Source organism: Patiria miniata, unplaced genomic scaffold (assembly GCF_015706575.1).
Source record: "Patiria miniata isolate m_02_andy unplaced genomic scaffold, ASM1570657v1 HiC_scaffold_10, whole genome shotgun sequence".
NCBI classification, from domain to species: Eukaryota; Metazoa; Echinodermata; class Asteroidea; order Valvatida; family Asterinidae; genus Patiria; species Patiria miniata.
In genome coordinates this window covers 14600554-14605532 of record NW_024037048.1, presented here as the reverse complement: position 1 = coordinate 14605532, position 4979 = coordinate 14600554, and positions in this window count along the sequence as shown.

Genomic DNA, 4979 nt, shown 5'->3' with positions numbered 1-4979 from the left:
TACATGAAGCGGACATACACATCCTCATGAAGTTGTGATACATCTTCTACAATAGCAATGTACCAAACATCATGCATAGACCACACAAACATATTTTCCTGGGTTGAGGTCAGCTGCTACAATTGGTGCATGATGAGTTTGAGCATGCCATACATGCAACTCCTTGGATGAACTAGGTTTCCCCTTATCCATAATGAAAACTAAGATCAATCAGGTTAAAACCATAGACCCTCTACTCAAACTGAATCATTTCTCTTTGGTTCAGGCTAGTGCTATACTATGCTGTGCAAGTGAGAACTGGTTAATTACTACATACATGACATGCATGCTGTGTGATGAGCACATGGAAAGAATAAGACTCTCAAGTCATTTAACCTAATTTGCTTATAATGCACATGTAGGTCTACAAGCAACTGTTTATTGAGCAGGAAATGGGTAGTCTTGACCCAAGTCTTTCAACAGTCGGGGGATTTTGTTGTGCTGGTTCCGTAAAATACAAGTACATGTACATGTACATGTATGTATGTTAAGGAACCTGCAGCATCATAAGATATAGACTCTTTATAAAGCCCAACTATCCACTGAAGACATTTAGACACCAACATGAAACTTTTCAGAGGACTTCACTAAGGACCAACCTCAAACATATGTGAAGCAAAATTTGGTGTGGAATGTCTGACGTTGGTTTTTGGGGGGGTCAAGTTATCGTAAAAATAAACAATTTGCTTTTTGCAAGGGCTATATCTCATTCAATGAAGTTAATATAAGTGTAAGATTTTACATGAAAGTAGTTTCAATTGGGGGCTATTACAGGCAAAAAATTTGGTGAAAAAAATACTTTCAATTTTTGACTTACACCCCCCGAACATTGGTCCAGATGAGTTTTGGGCCATTTTGGGGCCCCTCTAACTTAAAAATGAAACAAGCTACTTTCTTTCTGTTTAAATATTTGAAATCTACAGCAAAAAATAGCCCAGATTACCCAGTTTCAAATGTCTGGGTGGTATAGTTTTAAATATATGGCCCTTTAAACATTGAATTTCATGACGCGACGCACTTTTGGCCCCGCCCACCTCAAATTTCAAAATGCTGTTGCGCAAGAACGAAAAGTCGTAGAGACCCCAAATTTTCAGAATTTGCATTTCTCCTAAGTATCTTTCAGTACACCAAAAAAGAAAAAAATCCAAGAGGTGATGGTGTGCAACATTTGTTGAGTTGGCATGGAATGACCCGACATATTAAACATCAATATTCCAGTCCATTTTCCTCCTAAAATCTTTGGTCTTCTTCATAATTCCCTATTAAAAACATATCCTCCTAGCCAAGATAGTTAGTCTCTTCCATAAATTCCCTCTAAAAATGTCCTTTTAGCCAAGATAGTTAGTCTCCTCCATAAATTCCCTCTAAAAATGTCCTTATTTAGCCAAGATGGTTAGTCTTCTCCATAAATCCCTTCTAAAACAAATATCCTCCTAACCATGATGGTTCCTCTCCTCCATAATTCCCTTCTAAAAAATATTCTCCTAGCCAAGATGGTTAGTCTCCTCTGTAATTCCCTTCTAAAAAAAATATCCTCCTAGCCACGATGGTTAGTCTATTCCATTATTCCCTTTTAAAAAATATCCTCCTAGGCAAGATGGTTAGTCCCCTCGGTAATTCCCTCCTAAAAAAATATCCTCCAAGCCAATATGGTTAGTTTCCTCCATAATTTCCTTCAAAAAAAGCACCCTCCGAGCCAAGCATGGTTTAGTCTCCTCCATAGTTCCCTTCTAAGAAAAATATTCTCCTAGCCAAGATGGTTAGTATCCTCCATAATTCCCTTCTAAAAAATATCCCCCTAACCAAGATGGTTAATCTACTCCATAATAAAAGTATCCTCATTACCAATAATTATGGTCGTCTTCTCAGTAATTCGCTTAAAACAAGTCTGAGTCTTGCGCGTAACTTTGTACATACCTGTCCCAAGTTCTTTCCACTGACTATCCCTATTGCCGAGTATGATATATGTCTATATCTTTTATAAATAGTTGTCATGATCATTCAAAGGCATATTCATAGAAAGGTCGAAATCTCCTTGCTGCCACGGTGTCAGATTTAACGTTTGGTATACCGTGAGGTATATCTAGGTTGTGTTAACATCAGGTATACTCCGATCTTAACGATAACCAAGTTAACGATCATTAAATAACAATTGACTGTTTTTTTTCTTTTTCTGAAGGCTGGTACAAGGACAAGATTTTGCCCAAGATGGAGTTCTGTGCTGTTGGTTGGGTAAGATCAAGACCAACACAATCATCAAGGAGCTCTCCAAACCCTGGATGCTGGATGAGGAAGCAGCCTGGAGACCACGGAGAAGTTTCCTTGGAAGATCAGCAAGGAAGAAGTCACCATGCTCAAAGAGAAGGTAGAATCTCCTCCTTGCGCTAAAGCACCCCCCCCCCCCTCCTCAGTGAAAACTATAAACATTATATTTATTTTTGTGTAAGTTGGTCAGTAGTGCAGAATGATTCACATGTTAACTAATGCATGCAAAATAGAGAAAAAAAGTAAATTTCAATGACTATCATTCCACCCTATATTTTTAGGCTATAGAAAAGTCTAATATCCCAAAACAGATTTTTACCTACCATACCACACAGTTGTTTTTTTTATATGCAATAGAAAAGACCACACTTTTTGTTCTTGGTTGGCGATATTATTTTAATTTATGTTTCAGTGTCCAATTCATTTCATGGAGCCTTTGAGAGATCTCTCAGGTTATTCTGGATGGCTGCATGTCTAAGGAAACGCATGCTTTATGTCAAAGAGAAATAATGCTCTGTACAATTTTTGTTTGTGACCCCCCCCTCCACCTCTGCCCCCACCCCCCACCACCCCCAGGCTTGACCCTACTCATCCCTCACCTCATCTCCATGAAATCCAACTGGTAGAAATGCAAGCTGCGCATCTTTGCCACCACGGGCAAGAAGGAGCAAATGGACAGGGAGAAGATGAACATGGCCAACATGCTCAGCAAGTTCCGCATCAACTGCTCGGACGTGGAGGTCATCCCGGACCTGAACAAGAAGCCCAAGGAGTAGAGCCTGAGACGGTTCAAGGAGCTGTCCAAACCCTGGATGCTGGATGAGGAAGCAGGGGAGACCACGGAGAAGTTTCCTTGGAAGATCAGCGAGGAGGAAGTCACTACGCTCAACGAGAAGGTAGAATCTCGAGCCTTCCTGCGCTCAAGCACCCCCCCCCCCTCCACAGAGAAAACTATAAACGAGGGTCATTTGGGCGCCATCGTGGCTTATAAATGCTGGTTCCAAATACACGATAACCAGCATGAGTGAACCAGTGAAGTGTCCCTCATTCCGGCTTCTGCTTGTTTGACTATAAAGCGCCCTCTTTTGTCCATGCATGGAGACAATACACTTAAAGCTTTACCAGTATCCACTTTACGCTTAGTCCCTGGTTTGTGTGATTTTAAGTCCAGTCTTGCAACATCTGTCAATTGTGTCAAACCTTTGACATTCTGGTGGATTATTTTTCAAATATTAGTATTGATCACTTTCAGTGCAAATTGAACAACCCTTAAGTAGTTCATTTTATTTGCCAAGTGGAACTCGACATATTAAACATCAATATTCCAGTCCATTTTCCACCTAAAATCTTTGGTCTTCTTCATAATTCCCTATTAAAAAAATATTCTCCTAGCCAAGATAGTTAGTCTCTTCCATAAATTCCCTCTAAAAATGTCCTTTTAGCCAAGATGGTTAGTCTTCTCCATAAATCCTTTCTAAACTAAATATCCTAACCATGATGGTTCCTCTCCTCCATAATTCCCTTCTAAAAAATATTCTCCTAGCCAAGATGGTTAGTCTCCTCTGTAATTCCCTTCCAAAAAAAATATCCTCCTAGCCAGGATGGTTAGTCTATTCCATTATTCCCTTCTAAAAAATATCCTCCTAGGCAAGATGGTTAGTCCCCTCGGTAATTCCCTCCTAAAAAAATATCCTCCAAGCCAAGATGGTAGTCTCCTCCATAATTTCCTTCAAAAAAAGCACCCTCCGAGCCAAGCTGGTTATAGTCTCCTCCATAGTTCCCTTCTAAAAAAAAATATCCTCCTAGCCAAGATGGTTAGTCTCCTCCATAATTCCTTTCTAAAAAATATCCTCCTAACCAAGATGGTTAATCTACTCCATAATAAAAATATCCTGAACTACCAATAATTATGGTCGTCTTCTCAGTAATTCGCTTAAAAAAAGTCTGAGTCTTGCGCGTAACTTTGTACACACCTGTCCCAAGTTCTTTCCACTGACTATCCCTATTGCCGAGTATGATATATGTCTGTATCTTTTATAAATAGTCGTCATGCTAATTCAAAGGCATATTCATAGAAAGGTCGAAATCTCCTTGCTGCCACGGTGTCAGATTTAACGTTTGGTATACCGTGAGGTATATCTAGGTTGTGTTAACTTCAGGTTTACTCCGATCTTAACGATAACCAAGTTAACGATCATTAAATAACAATTGACTGTTTTTTTTTCTTTTTCTGAAGGCTGGTACAAGGACAAGATTTTGCCCAAGATGGAGTTCTGTGCTGTTGGTTGGGTAAGATCAAGACCAACACAATCATCAAGGAGCTCTCCAAACCCTGGATGCTGGATGAGGAAGCAGCCTGGAGACCACGGAGAAGTTTCCTTGGAAGATCAGCAAGGAAGAAGTCACCACGCTTAAAGAGAGGGTACAATCTCCTCCTTGCGCTCAAGCACCCCCCCCTCCTATAGTGAAAACTATAAACTTTATTTTTGTTTTTGTGTAAGTTGGTCAGAAGGGCAGAATGATTCACATGTTAACTAATGCATGCAAAATAGAGAAGAAAAGTGGATTTTAATGACTATCATCCCACCTTATATTTTTAGGCTATAGAAATGTCAAACCCCCCAAAACCGATTTTTACCTACCCTACCACACAGTTGTTTCTTATATGTAGACCA